The sequence below is a fragment of the Rhinolophus sinicus genome, linkage group LG04 (genome assembly GCF_036562045.2).
Source record: "Rhinolophus sinicus isolate RSC01 linkage group LG04, ASM3656204v1, whole genome shotgun sequence".
NCBI classification, from domain to species: domain Eukaryota; kingdom Metazoa; phylum Chordata; class Mammalia; order Chiroptera; family Rhinolophidae; genus Rhinolophus; species Rhinolophus sinicus.
Genome location: NC_133754.1, coordinates 165,002,925 through 165,024,384, shown reverse-complemented (window position 1 = coordinate 165,024,384; position 21,460 = coordinate 165,002,925). Strand labels below are relative to the sequence as shown.

General features: G+C 40.2%; 1 protein-coding gene across 1 annotated transcript in view; it reads right to left on the bottom strand.

The window, feature by feature from the left end:
- SLC44A1 (solute carrier family 44 member 1) overlaps nucleotides 1-21,460 on the bottom strand; it is a 178,524-nt gene that overhangs the window by 15,388 nt on the left and 141,676 nt on the right. The gene's annotated exons all lie outside the window — the stretch shown is intronic.

Genomic DNA, 21,460 nt, shown 5'->3' with positions numbered 1-21,460 from the left:
TGAGGCCCTCATGTGGCGGCCTAGGGCCAGCCTCCACCCTCTTGGTTTGAGAGTAGATTCCCTACTTCTTGGCTTGAGCACCTAAGTTGCTAGATTTGACTCTGACCTCGAGTTCAGCGAGGCCCTGGTGGACTTCCTCTATTGTAACTCAGATAGGAGAATTCAACTGGACAAGATCTTTTGTCTTCACAACTGGCACTTAGGGAAAGACTTCAGCGTGCCCAACAGTATTTACTGCTGGTACTTGAAAGACGTAGGCCCTATACAGGCTGGACAATAGTGACAATGTACCTATGTCCCAAAGGAATTAAAAGGAGATGCCTGGCGTATTGTGAACCCCATGCAAAGCTTGGTTACGAGTATTGTTAGTCTCCTTTCTGAACATTGACTATTATATAAACCACTGCACTCCAGAGCTCTGTTAACGAGGGTGGCTCGTAAGTAACTTGCTAGAGGCTCTCTGCCCTCTAATAAGTTTCTGAAGTCTCTGAAGTCATTGTGTGCTCTCCTTTACAATGGGAACAACAATTCTACATGATTCTTATACGGATTTAAAGAGATAAATCACCTAAAGCCCCTAGTTCAAAAACTTTCCCTTAGTAAATGTTCAGTATGTGGTGGCTATTCCTGGAGCAAGGTATACCTTTCTAGCACACCTGATTCATAAAAATATTAATGCATTAAATTTATCAGACCATCTATTTGAAAAGGATCCATTGCCAGCTATTGTTTTGTAATGAAAAATAAGTTAACATACAATGATTTCTGAAAGGTTTAACAGCTGCTTTTTAAAAATATATGATGCGGTTAAAACTTTGGAACTTTAGATACTATTTGTCAGTTTATTGAACATTTGCCGAACACTTTTTATTTACCAAAATGATGTGCTATGTCTGTGTCTTTCTGAATGGGCTTTTGCAGTTCTTTGCTCAGTAGGATGTTGACGCAACATAACAGATCAATCTAGGCTATCCTGTTCAAACAAGCATTGCACTGACTGTAACCAGCTCAACTTCCTGGCACTTTACAGACTTCCTTACTTTGGAAGAAAAGAAAGATGCAGAAAAAAAGGATGTGTGATTCCCAGTGAAAGGAAGAAAGTGTCTTTCTAACTCTCCCTCATACTCTACTATGCACACATGTCTCCAGGACAAAATTAAAGAATGTTGTGATAATTTCAATTTTTGGTTCCCAGTAGGAGAACATTTCATGAATAATAAAAGTTACAGATGACCATGACTTTTACTTAATCGTGTGCTTTCACTTCCTCCCTCTTTTCTAGCAATCTAACAAGAAGTAAATTAGGGCAGTTAGTTTCTTGCATCTGTCCTTGCCAGAACTCGGGGGTGCAATAGGTAACAGGATGCATTCCATCCAAATCAGGGGATCCTGGATGGGAAGGGCTCTGGAGATGGTGGCATTTGCCCTGAATAATGGCAGACAAAAGAGACCTCTGAGCAAATGATTGAAGGGCTGTCCAAGAGCACAGGCGCCAGCTGTTCCAGGAGGCAATGCAAAGAGCTCTGTGGAAGGTGCAAAGCGGCACACTGCTCTCTAACCATCAAAGCAGACAGCGTGGGCGCACGCTGCCTTCTGAGAAGACTTCTGAACTCGTTAGAAGGTTGGAATTACTAAATCAATTTCTACTACTAATCAGCAGTTGGCTGTACCTGCAAGTTAGGAGATCCAGCACAAACAAGAAGCTTCCTGGAATGTAGGATGTTCAAACTTTCTAAATCCCAGATGGGGACGTGGTCTGTCCAGAGGCCTTTTCTCCTGACTTGCGTATTTCCTGAAAGATACTCCCTTTGTAAAACTACAATGAAGGTACAATTTTCTTTCCTAGTCTTGAGCTTATTAAACACTCAAATAAAAATGACTTTGAATATACTTTTAAAATCCTTCAAGTACGAATATAGCTGAATGTTTCAGCATTATTTCAGCATTATTGTTATCCTTCCACATCAGTCACCAGCTTTGTCTTCCAGCCTTCCTTAGCCAGGCATTTATATTAGTGCTATTCAGAAGTACTGAAGCTGTGCAAACTAGCACACTTCCTACCATACGTCTCTTTGCAAACACTTTCATTCTTCAGCTTGGGAGTCTTATCCTTTTGTGGCTTTTCAATCTTTAGTCACTTGCCTCTCTTTTTTTTTTTAATTACTTTTTTTCAGTTACAGTTCACATTCAATATGATTTTATATTAGTTTCAGGTGTACAGCATAATAGACATTTACATAATTTATGCACTGTTCCCCTCGATTGGTCTAGCACCCACCTGGCACGATACATAGTTGTTGCAACATTAGGTTCTATTTTTTGTCGTGTTCACTGCCAAACTTTGTTCGGTTACAATTTGGCAACATCTCAGCATTTCCAGGATTTTCAGAACCTGTGCAATGGGGACTGTCCCTGTTGTCCCTTTAAGCCAAAGATTAACTTTGGACCAGACCTTTAAGAGTAATGCCTTTTAGGCTGTTGACTGATGAACAAGACACCAAGGTCTGTTAGGTAATATCTTCCAGTAAGAAAGTCACACTTGGCACCAGTGGCTAAGAGACCCTCTCCTGATTTGGGGCCAGGCCAGTCAGGCACAAGCTACTTATCTGTGCAGATGGGGCAGGAGCATTTGCTTTGGGGATCACCCCAGGGTTGTGTGCCATGTCCAGTGGTGAGCAAATATTGACAGAACTGGATTCCTCTCAGAACAGCAAGTGGGGAGGGAGTGGGGGGGCTGGTTAATGACCATCAGACTCCATATTGAAAGAGTTCAAACTCTTTACAGACAGTTTGAGACAGGAACTCTGTAAGCTAAGAAAAGGTATCTTATTTAATTAACCTGTTTCGGAGGTAAATCCCCTAGAATAGCACGGAACAGCATGAAGTAATAGCCACTTACCACTGTTGCAGTCTGAAGGCTGTGTGCTTCCTGGTTTTTTCATGACTCTGGTATCAAGGGAAGGATAGGAAAGGAGCTAACATTTATGAAGAAGCTTCTCTGTATTGGGCACTAGTCTTAGGCATCTTACACATAGTTTTCTCACTTCATTCACAAGGAAAGGTATTATTAGCTTCTTTTGCCAGGTAAAGAAAGAGGAAAAGCTAAGTGACTTCCAACATAATTGGGGGGGGGGGGGATGCAGTGCAGGGGAGAGGAGGGAACCAGAGTCAAATACAAGCCCATCAGATTCCAAATCCCATGCTTTCCCCGCTAGTCCAGGCCAAGTTGGCTGAAGACCAAGCAGAAGCGCATGGGCAGAAACAGAGAGATTCTGTGTATCCATCTGTCATGAGGGAAGGTCTTGATTGTGTAGCATCACCACAAGGTGAGCACCTCACCCCGGTGTGCAGCGCAACATGGAAATACACCCATTATCCCTTATTATTTTTAAAAGGTAAAAAATGATGCACAAAATAATGAATTGGTTTGTTGCATGCCTCAGGCACTGAATATGAACCAGTGCTCAGCTTCTGGCCCTAATAAGGACACCTGTGGTGTTTTCCTAGGGTCTGTGTGATGGGTAATGATGTGGGGGCAGGGGCCTTGTTAGGACAGGAAGAGGAGGCAGTGCAGAAGCTCGGAAATAACAAGCCCAGAGAGCCAGCTCTGCCAAATACCTACACAAAAAGAACCTGTTACAGCACATAGGCAAATCTAATTACCAGAGTGTTAAGAGACTTTCTCAATCGATTAAGAATGCTAAGAGACGTTTTTTTGTGTTGAATCTGCATGAAATTCTCAACTACTAGATACAATGTTAATCAGAAATTTGGATAGATTTGACCACCGTCAGATTAAAAAGGAGGTGCTATACTTTGTGCACTGATATTGCAATGGAATAAACAATCTAATAGAAAGCAAATCCTACATTTCACTCTACAATGGGTACTCACCACCTGTAGGATGATAGCTAACCTTGGCTGGCAGGTGAGGCCTGATTGGCTCCATTTTCTATCACTTCCAGCCTCACGCTTTACAAGAATAAATTATTTGGAGGTTATCCCTTTCTAAGTGCAAACACCCCAAATGCCATTTTGCACCTTTAGATCGCAGCACGTAGCAGTCCCTCTTCTGGGAACTTCTGACCTGGTGATGTCTGTGTAGGATTTGGAAGACTACATCTCCCCCTTCTCCCCCATCGCTTTCCTACATCATGCTCACCTCACTGCACTGACCACACCTGCCCCTCTCCATCCCTGAACTGAGAGCTACCTGAGAGGAGGGCTGGCATATGGTAGCTGCTCAGTCAAGGACAGGAAACAATTATCCTAAGACATTGTGAAACACTTTTCTTTATCTTACCTGGAGACCTCAATGAGAGTTAACAGTTAGCTTCTCATTTCCCAAGAACAACCACAAACAATAAGTTCCTTAGTTGAAGCGTTCAGTAAATCCTTTCCAGGGAAATCCAAAAATTGGTAATGTTTCACATGAGTATAAAATAGGAACATTTGTTGTAAGAAACATGTAAGATGACTGAAGGACAATATTGTTCAAATATATATTGATTCTACCTGCAGCCAGTTAAGAGAGGATACAGATATAAAAGCAAGTATTCCCCCACCCCAAATACCTGGGGCTTTGGGTATATTAATCATCACTGTGAGAATTCAAACACTAAAAGGCAGCACCCTCAATATCATAGACTCCACAAGAGAAAACACCTTTGTAGTTTGAGGGCTTGAGCATTTGCCACTTATATTACTCTCCACCAGCAGGTGTCAGCAGAGACAAGCACATTTGCTATGGCCGCCTCCTCAAGGATGATAACCCCAAATCCTGCTCCAGCTGGAATTCCGGTTGCCTCCGAAGGTCCCATCCTCCTGTGGAAGCTTCACCTGGAACAGCCAGTATAATATTCTGCCATTATCAAAGTTCATTATACAGGAGAATCACTTTAGGGGGTGGGGGGTAATGTTAAAAGGCAGATTCCTGAACCCCAGCTGCAGATATTCTGATTCAGAAGGTCTGGATGGGGCCCTCCAGTAATTTCCATCTTAAGCACCACCTTCTCATCCTCCCATTGTGATGTACTTTGAGAAACATGGATTTGCACCTACACAAACTTTACAATACCACCTGAGAGACAGTTAGGCTGGAAAGGGACTCAATTGTTTACTCCTTCACCAAATAAATATACATTAAGCCCTTACAGGCTCGGGTCCCCCCTCCTATCTCATTATCAGGGATCAACCACAGAATCCAGTAAAGACTCAACCTGTCCTTTCTTATGTGCACCCATCAAAGAACCTGGCTTCCACCACGAGAGGAAAAGAGCCCCCATTTTCCATAAAGAACACTCACACATGTACAAAAATTCTGCCAATAAATGGATCCCTAATGGTTAGTTTATAGGACATATAGTTATAGGATGTACACATTGTAATAAATAGTTGGGAAGCAATTTGTTACCAAGCTTCATCCTTTAAAACAGAGGCAAAAATAATATATCCATGGTTTTAAAACAGATAAAATAAATAAATCTATTTGTATTTGAGTATTAATTTCCATTGCCATGTTAACTTTGTAAATCCAAGATAAATGAAAATCCTAGTAGTGAAAAAAAAAGTGGGATAAATCACATGACTACAAGTAAAACATAAACTAAAATTCCATTAGAAACTTAAAATTGCCATGATATAGTTGAGGGAGAGAGCTTTCTTAGAAACTAATGAAAATTGTGTATCTCACTGCAGACTACACCTGAAACACACTATCTGTTCAGCGACCAAAACTTACATGCCCTGAGTCCATCTGTCTTTTCTTTCTTTAAAACTTTTTGACCATTAGGAATGTTTTGCTCTAGAATGGACTTTAAATGTCATTGACTCCCACCTTTCACTTCACATTCAATACTGCTTTACAACATCGCAGCTGTAAAAGTTCCCCACAGCCTCGGCATGCATTCCTCTGGGGTCAGGGGATCACTTCCTCCCCCCAACTCCCAGCTCACTTCATCTTGGGACTGTTCCGATTTTTTAAGACCTTCTTCCTCACCTCCTGTCTGCTAAGCAGGAAAAGCCAGTGGCTCCACAAGAAAGCCTTTCCCTCTCTAGAACAGAATGATGCGTGGGTTAGGATTGCATCTCGGCTGCATTGACAAGAAACCTGTTCCAGTGCCTTAAACAACAAAGCGATTCATTCTTTTTATGTAAGAAGAAACGCAGAAAACAGCAAGCTCAAGCGAGGAAAGCTGTGCAAGGATGTCTTCCAGAAACTAGGTTCTTCTGTCTTTCTGTTCTGCCATCTTTTGCGTGTGGTTTTTGTTCCTGCTTCTAAGACGACTGCTACCCCTCCGGGCATACATCTGTATTCCAGGCAGGTCGAAGAAGGGGAAAACCAGGAAGATGGGCAGGTCCCTGTCTAGAAGGCAAAACCTTTTTGGAACTCCCCATCATTGTATGTCAGCTTTCATCTCATTGGCCAGAACTGTGTCAAATGACCACCTCAAACTTCAAGCAAGTCCGGGAAAGTGGGGATTGTAGCTGCGCACTTTGCTGACCGGAACAATATCTGGGTTACATTCAGGAGGAAGAAGGGCGGAACAAACGTTGGGTAGGGCAATTATCAGTGACTGCCTCAGCCTGATAGCAATAGGTGATTAACACACGTTAATGGAGGAAATCTGTCTTTCCAATCGTTAGAACTGTGTAGGAGCTTAGCACAAGATTATAGAAACACTTTTTCTTTCTTTCCTGTAACATCCATTTATATATTTGAATACAGCGATTATTTCTTTTCTTTTTCCCCACCCCATGATACCTCTTTTCTAAGTAGATGTCTTTTCCAGGCTTGTCTCTGAAAACACTCCCATTTGTTTACATTCTAGGTGTAACTGACCTATAAAAAGTAATGCAGTCATGTTCTTCCTCCTTCTGTACACCTTGTGATTCAGAGCCTAAAATCCCCTGAACCTGAAACATCCACAGTCAGTTCGTACAGAGCATGCCTTGTGGGGAAAAGGTGGCGTAAAGGAGAAGCATATCACTGAGTACCTACCCTGTGACAGGTATTCTGCCATCTCCTTTATAAGACATCCAGTCGGAAGAACTCTCCCTCCCCCCAGGCCATGCCAAGCTCATTTGGTCAGTGAAGGCTGGTTTTATGGACCCAAGGAAGCACTTTACAGTGTCATTACTAAACTCCATGCTGTCAGATTTAGTCCATTGCTCCCAAACTTTCATCATTACCCAGCTAGCATTTTAGCTCTAAGTCACCTTAAACTATGATATGTCTTTGCTAGCAGTGAGGATTGTGTTCAGCTGTAATGAATAAAACAAAAACCAAACCCAAATAACAGTTGCTCACGTAAGACAGAAGTTCACTCAAAAGTCTGGAGGTTCTCAGGCCAGAGTTGACATGCTCTGCCAAAATATCAGGGATATAGCACCTATCTTGTTGCTCCATCATGCATGTCTTCAAGTCTCAAGGTCACCTTGTTGTCCGTGATGGCTACTGGACCTCCAGCCGTCATGTCTGAATTCCAGGCAGCCGGGGAGAGGAAATCAAGGAAGGGTCAATGACCTTTCCCTTTAAAGATATTTCCTGGTACTTACATGTCATTTCCACTTGCCAGAACTGAGTCACAAGGTTACAATTTAGCTGTAAGAGGGACTGAGAAATGTGGTCTTTATCTATTTAAAAATCCGGTGACTGTTGTCATCAAAGGCTGAGAAAAAGGATATTGGGAAACAACTTGTAGTCTTGGCCACTCCTTCCATTTTTTAATCCATTATCAGTGGTAAAAATAATAAACAGTCCAAGACTAAGGCAAAAGACCAACAATAAGTTATTGTTTATTGAACATTTATTATGTGCCAAACACTGCTTTATGCACTTTACATGACATAATATAATTAATTACCACAAAAATACTCTTAAGTTGGGCACTAGTACTCTATTTCAAAAGTGGGAAAACAGAGGCCTAGAGAAGCTGAAGCCCAAGGTCACATATCTCATAAAGGACATAGGTATACGGGAGTGGAACTCATGCTCCTAAAATAATCACTATAATGCATTGCCGTTGGGCAATGTGTGACAGCTATAAACTTCTGTCTTATTTTGGCAACTGTTATTTTGGGATATTTTTGTTACTCACATCTGAAATCAGCTTCCTCTACAAGGGCCCTCCCTTGGGTTCAAATTAATTAGCACGCCTTAGGCTTAGTCCTTCAATTAATGATTACTCCACTCATATTTCTTCTCAGGTCTGCCTAGCTCCTAAGATCTTTGTCCTTTGTAATTTGGATAAATAGGATCAGATCCCAGAACCAGGCTATGCTGAAGGAAAATGGGAGATATGACCTAAATGGAGGAGGAAGTGTGGCAGCCCAGCAAACATCATGGCAGTGTGGAGTGCTGTGGCGGGGGAAAGTTCAAGGGCTTTGGAGTGGGAAAGACTGCAGGTTGAGTTCAGCACCTGCCATTTGCCACTGGACAAACTCCTTACCTCTTTGTCTCTAGATTTTCTTCCTGATAAGACCTACTTTGTGTATTGTTGGGAGGAGTTAAGTTCACATGCATATACACACACAAGCGCACTTCTGTAACCACGTTGCACAGAATATGGCACCTGGCAGGCACTCCTTGCTTTGTTACATTGAGTATGACCAGGGAAACTCCAGCCCACTGTTAGAGCTTCACGCATCCATGAAGGAGAAAGGAAGGGGAAAGATTAAAAGTAGAAAATATAGTGAAGAAAACAGTGTTATACTTTAAAAAAAAATCTTTTTCTTTTTTTTTTTTTAATTCTGGGAATTTATCCAAAGGAACAAATTCAACTGAAGCAAAAACATAGATGCTAGATTTTCAGGGCTATCTCTTAACAGCTAAAAGCTAACAGCCACTACTTGCCTACATTGGGGATGGAAGAAAACTTAGTGTACTGGGCACAGCTGCTCAATGGAACTATGCTAGCCATTTAAGAGGAGAGGGCTTGAGCCCCTGTGCCCTTGTAGCAGCATGAAAAATATTTAGAATTTAATATAAGTGAAAAAAGGAAGATATAAGTAACATGGCATATGGTTGCATGTGTGTATGTGTGTGTGTGTGTGTGTGTGTATTCTTATGTAGAACTGGAAGAAATGTGGATAAAATAAAAACAGATTTGGCACAAAGATATGGGCAAGGGGTGTAATTTTTTTCAATATTTTCATATTGTCTCATCAATAAAACAAAGTATTCCAAAGTGGTATTTGGTAGAAAGCCAGTTTTCTATATTTTCAATAATGGCTACCACAGTGAGTCTATCTAGGACCCAGGTCTTGGTTTCTAAATACCAATTTACATGAAAAGGAACCAGGGTTCCTTGAAGACGTGACTGATTATAGGGCTGAGACAGGGAAGCCTGATACATCTGGCTGTCAGTAGACAAGGCAGCACTGAGAGCATGATGGGGACACGTCAAAGGTTCACAGCAGCCGGCATGAACGGGCTCTTACAGGATTAGCCAAATCGGAGACAACCTGAGCATACAAAATATGCAAAGGGAAAACTCCCCCTTCCTGTAGAACACCAACTAATAAATGCAAGAATGAGGGTATTAGAAAATCACCATTACAATGGAAGGAGAACTGACTCTGGGGTGGTGAACACACAATGAGATTTATAGATGATGTAATACAGAATTGTACACTTGAAATCTATGTAATTTTCTAACAATTGTCACCCCAATAAACTTTACCAAAAAAAATCACCATTAGACAGTAGTAGTAGCTCCAGAGAAGAACCATGAAAATATACTAGGGCATAGGAATAAAACGGATTTTTGTACATGGATCTTGTATCCCACAACAATGCTTAATTCCTTTAATTCTAATTGTGTGTGTGTGAATTCTTTATGACTTCTCTCTATATAACACAATGTCATCTGAGAAGAGAAATAATTTTACTTCTTCTTTTCTAATTTGGGTGTATTTTAAGTATGTATGTATGTATGTATTTTTATGTTTTACCTAATTGCCCTGGCTAGAACCTTCAGTACAATGTTGAATAGAAACGGCAAGAGAAGTCACTCTTGCCTTGTTATTGTTCTTAGGGGCAAAGCTCACCATTGAGTATGATGTTAGCTGGGAGTTTTCCATAAACACCCTCTATCAGGTTAAGTTCCCCCCACTGCTGTCACAGTGATTCTCCCCCTGCCCCCAAAGGCAAATATCACCAAGCACTCCCTTGCTTAAAATTCTTCGGTGACTCCCCATTTTCTTCAGCATAAAATCAAGTCCCTTAGTATGGCTCACAAGACCCTCAAGATCTGATTCCTGCTGACTGCTCCAATTTCATGTGTCTGCTTGGAACACTACCACCCTTCCTCAAAAGGCTTCTTTACCTCATCTCATCCCTGTCTCCCTGCCCCTCCATTCTTCAGGGAGTCTCTGTGCTGCTCCTGAGTTAACTGTTAGAGCAGCTGGTACACTATACACTATATTACAATCCTCTGCTTATTACCCCTTTGCCTTCCTAAACAGACTGTGAGGTTTTGGGAAGGCAAAGACTGGGTCTTTCATTTCTGTATCCTTATTGAATAGAGGACTTGGCAAAAGGCTTTGGAATAAACAAAGACTACCTTTCTGTTTTATTTATACTTAAGAATGTGGCTTATAAGCTCTAATCGAGGCAGATCTGAATAAGGACAAGATAACAAATTCAGTTAAAGAATCAAATCAGGAAGTAATAAAAGCAAAAGAATCAGGAAGTTACAAGCTTGGACTCTATCAGCTCAGCACCTCCAAACCCCAATTCAAAAACTAGACGCAGATTATTTTTGCTTTCACAGTAACTTGAAGAATTCATATACCTCTTCCATCAAAGAATAAAATTCTATAAACCTTGGTGTTTTCCTTTTATTTTTTCAGGTTGCTAGGGAGCTCAAAGTATTTAATGCCTTGTATAGTGACCGTATCAGTCTTAGAGTATGCCATATTTATTTCTTCCTGTTTATATATTTGCTTTTCTATTTTTATTTTAATAATCTTTTTGTATCTAAGCCTGTTTAGAAAAAAAGTGGAGCACAAATATGTAAATACACATGCACTAAAAATACATTGCATGTTTGTTAGCATAGACGCACACAGATGTTTAAGGTGACATTGTGGAAAAGCAGAGTTAGAACCATTAAGAAAGAGTTTGTCTGCAGTTACCTCTAAGCTGCATAAGCCACTGTTAGGTTGGGGGGTCTCATAAATGAAAACCAAAAGGTAGATTTGATTCATCAGGGAAGGGGAAAATATTTTGTTGGCACAGAGAAATATTTTTAACCTCTTAAACTCCTCTCCTACTGGCTCCTTTGTCTCATTACAGAGATTTTTGCATCAGATGGCATTGAGAAGAAATGGTAAATATTTCCAATATTCAGTGAATTAGAGAATCAGAGACTGGATGAACTTGAACATCTGGCACAAACCCCTATTTTTAAATGAAGCAGTGGCATATACCATGCTGAGTGTAGGCCGCCACGGTTTCTTTTCCCTGCCCCCCCCCACCCCCCCAGATCTAGTCACTAGGGCTCTTAGATTTCCCACTGGAATCTTCCTCTTCCCGTCCTCCTGTCTCCCCTCCAATCCCATGACAGGCTCCCATCACCTCTCAGTTTAGGTCTGAATGCACAGGCAAGACTTCTGTGTCCTCTCCAGGGTCACCTCTTTCTACACATCCACATATTCTTGGCTCTGGACATCCTAAACCACTAGTGTTTTCTCATGTTACTATTGGATTGCCCATGCTATTCCTCTGGGTAAAATTCTTCTCTCCTCCCCCCGCCTCCCCTTTCATCATCTGGCTAATTCCTGCTCATCCTTCAAGACTTAGCTCAGAGAGCTTCTTCCCAATGACCCCATCATCTCCCAATTGCTCCCAAAGCACCTGTACTTATCATAACCCTTATTGCTGTCTATCTCCCTCATTAAGTTGTGAGTTACTTATGATCAGGGAGTGAATATTTACCACTGAGTTCCCGGAATACAAATCTGGCTGACCAGAGGAGTCTCAGGAAACGTTTGTTGAATGAAAGTGGATACGCTGCTATAGACAGGCAGAGTAAATGCCTCTGAAGTGGGCTCACTCATCACATTTCCACAAAATGTGAGATGTGGATCTCACAAACTCCCACCAGTCTATTGCTTCTATTTTTCTTTTTCTAATCCTTCAAAATTTATTAAGTTGCCCCCACTCTTTCCCCTGAACTTTTCATTGTCTAAACAAACAAAACCCCCTTAATCCATTTGGATTTGACTTAGATTTGTTTTCAAACTGAAAGCCAATTGTCCTAAACACCACTTGTTAAATGGATTCTTTCCTTTCATATTCATTTGAGGTATATGTTAGCTTTATTCAAGTCTTAAACATAATAGAATTTGTTTGGGGAATATTCCCTTGTACTCCATTGTCCTATTATCACAAGGGTTTAGTTATTGTCATTTATTCTACTTACCTGGCTATTTGCTTTTTAATGGAACTATACTTTTTTGTATTAAAAAACTATATTTTAAACATACAGATAAGCAAAGAAAAATAATTAAACTATCCATAATCCTGTAACACAGAGATAACCATAATTATTATATTTATGTGAAAAGGGTGACTTTCTTAGCTGACTAGCACTAACCACCTTGCCAGAATAACGGACACTGTCTGGTCCTCTGTAGAATGTACTGGCTGATGTTTACATCAGGCTGAATGTTCCTGGGGTGAGGCCGACGCTCAGGGGCCTGTGTACTCTTTTCTCAACATTAGGGAACTGTGCTTAGCAAGAGTCAGGTGTGTTTGCTCCAACATGTCCTGCCAGGTGCAATTGTTATTCTAATGATATGATTATTTAAATATTATGTATATTGATAAAAATTAGTATAAAGAGTAATTTCTATGAAAACTAAGTTGAATGGTTTGGAAAGACTCTATAAAGATACTAAAAATATTACTCTCGCATTATATGTATATGGGTGAGTATAAACATTGGAAAGAAATTAAAAAAATCTGGGCATCCATACTCAGTCGGCTTCATAAGCATCTCTAAATCTTGATCGATTTTGAAGAAATCAATATTTCACATTACTACATTTTTGGGTGGTTGCATTATTGGGATGGTTAATGCAAAAAAGACAATAGACAACTTCAGAGGAATCAGAATCATGAAAAAGGAACTACACCTATGCCAAAGATGGGCCCATGAATATTTACTTGTGGTTTTTTAAAAAACATTTCATTTATGATTCTCTTCCTTAATGAAAATTTTCAATTAACTGATCAACTACCAGTGCCTATAGTATTAGTTAAGAGAGCATCTACTATACCTTTAGTCATTAAAAATGTGTAAGACTCTTACATACATGAGATCATGCCATCATACTGCCTTACTCCCTTTTCCATTTGACTATATTGTAGACATTATTCCAAATCAGTAAATATTAGTAACATCATTTTTAATGCCTTTAAGTTATATTCAACGCTTTTTATTAGACATGTAAAACTATGTACCTTTCTTGATTTTCTCTTTTTAGGATTGACAGAAAAATTAAGAATTCAGCCTAGGGTTTCTTATACAGCTAATCTCCTTTGCTCAATTTTTACCTGCTTCTTTTTAATTTAATGTTTGTGTTAAAATTGTGTTATTTTGTTGTAGGCTGTGAGAATCCTTTCTGGCAGATGGAGAGAATAGACCAAACACAAACCCCTTCCATCCTGTGTCCAAGTGTAAGGTTATAGGATGAGTTTGGATAACTGAAAGCCCTGTCGTTTTGCCTGGAAAGCAATAACTGTTGCCTCTTGAGTCTGACATACCTATCTAGGGAGCTTCAAACTACCGACAGAGCTCTAAGACTTCTACTGAAATTGCTGATAAGCCCTTGAAATGGCCTAATAGTTTAGCTTTGCGTTTTCTGGAATCCTAAATTTAAGCTAGGTGCATCTTCTACAGTAATTTTTCTCAGGATTTGAACAGTAAATACACACTCTCAAATTCAGGGCACAAAGCATTTTTTACTTTCACAGCTACTTTGCCACAACCAAACAATGTGAAGGGGCATGGTCTTGTGGGTTAGTCCCACAGCAAACTTGGTCAAAGGTATAAGGCCAAAAACCCTCATAGGACACTGGCTTCTTTCCGAATCTTTCAACACCTGTAAGAGCTGAGAGCTAAAAAGCTATTTGAAGAAACTCGAATTTCAATCATGACTTAGTACATATTATCCTACAGTGCACAAATAGTATACTTCTTAAAAGAAATCCTCTAGTTTTTTCTTGATTTTCTAAAATTTGAGATTGAATAAAGTAAGCTTTTCATAGCCAAACAGAGAAAAAAATTCTGGGTACTTTCAGGAGATGTGAAGCTTTCTACAAGCTCCAATCACTAGGTGGCCTAATGAGGTCTGACAATTAAGTTTGCGAACTCATCCTAGAAAAAGTGCTACATGCCTCATTGCTGAATATCACTACGGTCACCTTCAAGGTACTTCCCTTGGGAAGCTATGCACAGACGCCAGTGCCTAGCCTACCCTTCAAATCAATTTTGGAAGGCTTTCTGGAATGGCCATCAAAGCTGTAGTCATATTACCCTTGATGTCCTGAATGTCATCAAAATGTCTTCCTTTCAATATTTCCTTTATCTTCAGGTAAAGAAAGAAGTCATTGGGGGCCAGATCAGGTGAGTAGGGAGGGTGTTCCAATACAATTATTTGTTTACTGGCTGAAAACTCCCTCACAGACAGTGCCGTGTGAGCTGGTGCCAGGAATTGTTGGCAAAAAGTTCAGGTCATCTAACTTTTTCACGCAGCCTTTTCAGCACTTCCAAACAGTAAACTTGGTTAACTGTTTGTCCAGTTGGTACAAATTCATAATGAATAATCCCTCTGACATCAAAAAAGGTTAGCAACAGTGTTGCAACAAGTTTGCGAACTTAATTGTCACACCTACAAGAAATTGTGTAAATAGGCATTAGAATCAGCCCACACACACACACAAAGAATTAAGTCCAGACTAGCTAATATTCCTTAGCATCTCAAACACCTTCAGTATTTGAGGGAACCTCACAAATGTTCTGTAACAACTCCTTTTGGCAAGATGGTATAGCTAAACATTCAGGTCTATGAGCTGGGCATTACTCACATTTGCTAATAAAAAGCGGTCTGTATAGCAGCCTCTCAAGAAAAAACCAAAATTACAAATCACATCAGGAGAGGTTTATTGGTATTGCCAAAGAAGGTCTTCCACAAACCTACTAACTTAGCACAGATCCAGGTTTCAATTTATGTCCAGGGCACTGTAGCAGGCACGATGAGTGTTTTCCATGACAAACCTTATCCAACAGGCTTTTCTACTCTGCCTGATGATCGACTTTAGTTGCAATCTTAGCATTCACAGGGAGACTCGGACTCCAACTAGGAATCCTCCCTGGGCAGTGGATGAACTTTGTACTTCAGAAATTAGTTTTTAGTACATTTATATTTCATACTTCATGGACCCCAGGCCACGCTGAGATGCTAGGAAGGAACAGCTGGGAAATTCTAGGGAACCCTTACAGCATACTGACCTAAACTGAAACCAAGATGTTGTCCACAATCACTTCCTATTGAAGAGTAGCAGAATATGCCACCCCCAAAATATGACTGTAATTCAGGACATGCTACCTCAAAAATATGCCTCTTTGGAATATTGATTATTTTGAGCTGTAGGCACTTGAAAAACAGCAAATGCAGGGAGAGGCTTTCTCTGAACTCTCCTTATCTGCCTAAAGACAGACCCTGCAAAAGGAACTCAGTTGCCATCAATCCCCTTCTTGGGAGTTTCATCAACCAGGGAAGACTGACTCTTATCACAGGATAGAGTAGAGGTCGACAGCACACCCAGACAAACTTTCTCACAAGCTATCATACCCCCCATCTATTCTTCTAAGGGCTCATTCATCTTTCCTGAAAATCATTTACTCTCCTCTAAAAGACCTACCTCCTTCCTCCCCTTTCCCTATTAGGATGGTATTTAAGCTTGAATTTTAAGCCACCTGAGGGAGTTATTCCTATTTTCCTCTGGTATATCCCACGTATCCATGAGGTATACATGTTAACAAATTTCTGCGTGTTTTTCTCTCATCAATTTGTCTTCCGTTACAGGGATCTCAGCTAAGAACTCATAAGGGTAGGGGGAAAATTACTTTTCTCCTCTACACTATTTAATCACCACCCTGGGCATGGGGAAGTGTTACGACACAGTAGACAATGACATGCTTTCCTATAAAATTTTATTTATTACATAAAAAATTCTATACATTTGTTAGACTAAAATACAGTTTTCATTATAATTCTGGCAACTGAGTCAGTACACAGAGAAAACTTAGCATTAGATCAGCATTTTTTTCTAGTTCATATTTCTGCACAAGAAAAACATTTCAAAGCTCCATTTCATATAGGCTCATTGTACTCTGAAGCCAGATGGAATTCCATCCAATTCAGAGCTCTTGGAAGTTAATTTCCCAGCAAGATTTGATAAGTCCAGAAAGTTAATTGCTCAATATACATATTTTTAAAGTCCTCTGAGAGCATAATGCTCTGTTCGTAAAGTCTGCACAATATCAATAATAAGTCACAAATACTAGGGCTACAACCGTGTCTGTGGGGCATGTTCAAGCACCTACATGTTTGTTTCCCCACCTGAATACAGTGTAGTGACACAGCAATAAGGAAAAACTCAAAAGAATGCTAAGGTAAAAGACCCCGAACTATAGAATTCATGGAAGGCTTAACTGTGATCCTATAGTTCGTAACGGACAAAGACAGGACGTGATACAAAATTCATTTTGACACTAGGAAATAGAATGTGTATGGAAAAAAAAAAGACAAAAAAGGCATCAGACTGAGAAATATGTGGCACCACAACATACTTCCCAGGCTGGATTGCACAGCACTGGGAAATCAAGACACACTGAGGTGTGTTTTCTGTTCACACCACCCCGTATGCTGTGCTGGGCCTGACACTGGATGTGAAGGCTCAGAGCCTGCGAGGTCAACAGCAGGTCCCTAGTGCACCGGCTGATCTTTAAAGCTTGGCTGCCTTATTCCAGGAGCTTTAATCTAAACTCCAGGAGTTCAGATAGACTGTGCCAACAAGAACTTAAGGTTGGACCTTTGGTCTTCAGAAGATATGCTTTTGTCTTTGGTTGTTTTCTCAGAGCGCCTATCATTTTGTTAGGTACCTCCCACACTTTTCCCCCCACCTTTTTGTTAGTATAACTATACAATTGAAACTTCTATTCATTATGGAGCTCCCAGTACCCTTCTATGGGAGGAAAGAAATCCGAAAACCCCAACAACACAGCATAATCTAGTAGCTCTAAGGAAACGCAGAAGGTAACTTTCCCCAGGTGATGTTTCTGAAAATCAAAACTAGCAAAAACAAGAGGGGCCAAAAAGTAGTTCTGAGCAGACTACTAAACACAGAGGACGAAAATTGACTTACTAGTCTGTCTCAAATCATCAGCCCCCAAAGCTGTCCTCTAACTGTCTCATTCCCGTGGCAGGTAGAATGGTCTGCAGGATGCTGGCAGTACCTTCACCCTGTCCTGTGCCCATTTAGTCCTCAGGTCTTTTCAAGGCTTCCTTTTACTTACATGGAATGGCAGAACACGTATTCCTCAAAAAATAACTATCTCAAACGAATTTCCTAGCTGGTGGGTTCAGATTACTATGTGAAGGTCAGCATATTGCCTTTAAGTTATACACTTCCAGGACAAAAGGTCATATCAAATGTAGATATTCACACTGGCCTTAAGCCCTTTTCCATCCAATAAAGGAATTTCCACCAGCAGTCTCTCCATTTGCTCCTGTGGACAGTTTGTTAAAGCTTTTCTAGGAGTGGGAGAAGGGGTAGTGAGCTGATTACTTTTTTCACCAGCCAGTTACAGGATTTCCTCTACTTTCTTTAGCTTAAAAATGGTAGGTAATGGTTTGTTATCTGACCATAAGTCATGACCCACTGGAATCAAAAGTACTTCAAGCTCCTTTAAGGGTTTCTGCCACCTTTTTCAGGGACCCTGAGGGCTCTCCATGTAAATGCAGCATGCTTACTTAGTAGTAAGGTACCGGTATGAAGACATCCACGTGTTTCCTAAAGGAAGAAGAGGGTGGATGTGGGGAGTGGAGGCAGTCACATTGGCAGCAGTTCAAGGCTGCTCTAGTGGTGACTGAAAACACTCAGAACAAGAAACACTTCCTTGATTTATGTAGAGAAAAATAACTTTTGAATTTCTCTCCCAGCATCTGCTCCTCCAACTTTCCACTAAAACTTTGTCAACTGTGGACTACACTGAGTGTGCGAATTTATCATCTTCAACTGTTCCAGTCATGCTGACTTATATTTTTAGACAGTAATCTACTGATAACACTGCCACATGTCATTTCTGAGCTACGATGAAAAAATATCAAGTGTTTTGGTAAATGGAAAATTACAAAGATTCCATATTCATTTCTTGGATTTCTTGTCCATTGCAAATAATTTGCTAACTTGCCAAAAATCCATCCTCCCCACCCCCCACACATACACCCTCACAGGAAAGAAATCTTACTGTCTTGAAGATTCAGTGTTGACCATCTTGTTATTCATTCAGATTAGTGTGATTTCAATTTCCAAAGCTGGTACTAAATTAAAGACCAAGTCATAAAAATGATTCCAGGTCAGAAGCTGGTAAGTACCACCTTAAAAGTATCTTCAGTGGAGGCTTAATCACTAAGTCAATTCAAAACATATTATCAAACAAACTTAAGAGCTGCCTCTGACTTGTGCTCGTTCTCTCTGAGGGGATGGATAGTGGGGTAGGGACCGGCAGTATGAGGACCCTGAAATTCTTATTAGCATTTTAGATATTCACAGACGGGCTATGTGCATTTGAGAGAGAGTCCATTGCTTTTGTCAGCTTCTCGAAGGGGCCCACGTCCCCTCAAAAGATTAAGAACCTGCTACTGAGTATCAAATATTAAATTCAGGTTTTAGCGAATAAAAGTGAAAAATTTCTGAAACATTTGGGAATTACAATGTTTTCATGTTCAACGAGATCTTGACTAGACTATGAGTAACCTGAAAGCTTTACTCTCCTGAACTTCCTAGTCTGAAGGGTTTATTCCTCAGGAAATTGCTGAAGTTGTAAAACTGAGTATCAACACTGAATAAAATAGCCTAGTATTTGGGTCCCTAACAATTTCATGTCTTTTCCACAAATTTGCTAATGAATTCCTTTGGAAAATATCAGACTTAAATTCTGCCCATGTAATTTACAAAATTGATCATTGTTCAGGCAATACTGAAATGGGAGCATCATTTATCGGTTTTTACACACCTAAAAATCAAGGAGATAAGCAGGAAGAAAGACTACTATAGTATTTGTATGGAAAAGAATGGTTTTCCACAGAAAATTTCAAGTTTATAAATTTTGCATTGAAATTTTTTTATAAGAAATATTTTCAAAGATTTACATCTTGGATTAAAATTTTCCTCTTAAAACTTGGAGAATAAGAATTTGGCTCAAACTCATGCAATCAGAATGGGGGAAAGTGTGCTATTTTAAATTTATGAGTGTATACAACATGTTTAGCTTTTTGTTTTTAGTTTGCTAGCTTTAGATTTTCTCTTGGCACGTTCAAAGCTCCTCCTTTTTGAAAATTTGGGCTACATGCCATAAAACAAAGATGAGCTAATTCCAAAAGCAGCCAGTGTATCTGAACAGAGCCTTCTTTTCAGAAGTGCTAACACGCATCATGTGCGCAAAGATACATGAATATGCATTTAAAGCAAAAGGCATTCTATGCTGTGAATACATTATACATAAATCTCTGCTTTATGCATTTACTTATGAACCCACAATTTTCCAGTGTGGGTTCCCACATCTTAACAACTCTAGGCAAGCCATTATAGGGCATTCCTATCTGTCAGATGGAATATATGAAAAGAACACAGAAATTCACTGTGGCTGGTACCTTCATAAGCTTTGACTCTGAGGATTATTTTTTTGTAAGTAACAGTGAAAGAACAGCAGAGAACTTATTTATTGAAAGGCGAAAGATTCAAGTCCTTTCTGAAGGAAACTTCTCAGAGGCTATGTTAAGGCTACTTGGAAACTCCCAAAATTCAAACGAGAAGGTTATTGACCAACAATAACAAAACTGGCAACTCTGGTTTTGGAACTGATCCCAGAATTCTATTTTGCAGATGGGGAGACCTCCTGACATGGCCTTTAGCTGGTGGCGCATGCTGGAAATGGCTGAAGCCTCCGGGGCAGTGATAGGGCCTCACAAATATTTGGTGCCTGCAGTCCCTTTAGCTGTTTTGAGGCAAGGGATAGGAGAAGCATTACTCTGGTTTAAAGCAGCTCATGACCAGGAGAAAGGAAGGGATCATCTCCTCACTATTTCCTATTGGGATGAAATCCTGTAACTGCCTAGGGAGGCAAGAGAGCCCCTTGGCAGATACCAAGCAAGATCAGTGGTACTGGGAATCAGCAGCTTAATGCCCTTTGCTGAAAAAAAGAAAAAGAGGAAGGGAGTATCTCTACAAAGGAAACACTTATTTCCAGCATAATTTTTAAATAGACTCAGTGAGTGCCTCCTCCTCAACCATTATGGAAAAAATTGGGTGACCAACACACATTTAAGCTACTTAAATTGCAATAATTTAGGATTTCATTATGCTATAGGATAGGATAAAAGCTTTAATCCTAAACATTAAACATTGCATTAAATGGTTTAAAGGAACAACCTGCTTTGAGCTCTGCTCATCCATGCAAGGATTATACAATCTCAAAGCCCTAAATTCCTAATGTTAACTTAAAGCCTCCCACACAAGATGGGTCTCTTCAATTTATGTGGAAATACCACCTTTTCCTGTCCACACGACATTACAGCAGAGGTTAATCTTGAGGCAGGAGCCTCGAAAGTCTACATCATGCATAAGAGCCTAAATTATCTGATGGCAGAAGCCATCATGATACTCTGGCCACTGTGATCACAATTTACAATGGAGGACCCCAACTACCACTGGAGATAGGAGTCCTGAATGCAATTCTGAGGGTCTACCACAGGAAAAAAACAAAACCACAACACAAGAGTCAGTGGTTTAGAAAATTAGTCAGGTAACCCCATTACACAGATAAGTTTTGTTTTTCATCTATTCTCACTTGGGCAGAAGATGGAGGCAGAGAGCGAACAGCAATAAGGCAGCCCATAGCTAGCTGAAGAACGACTTACGATGGATGAAAGAGGCAGCAGGAACATCCAAACATAACCTCAAAACATTTAAATATTGCTAAAAAATCCTCTGTGAGGTTTTATAAAATGAATCAAGGGATGAAACTCATAGGAGAGTGATATTCTATATATCAAATTGCTCTGTGTGCCTGGGTAATACATATGCATACTTGCATATATCTTCCTATAGGGCACACAAATTGACTTAAGGAAAACAGCCTGGCAGTTAATTTGGAACTCAAAT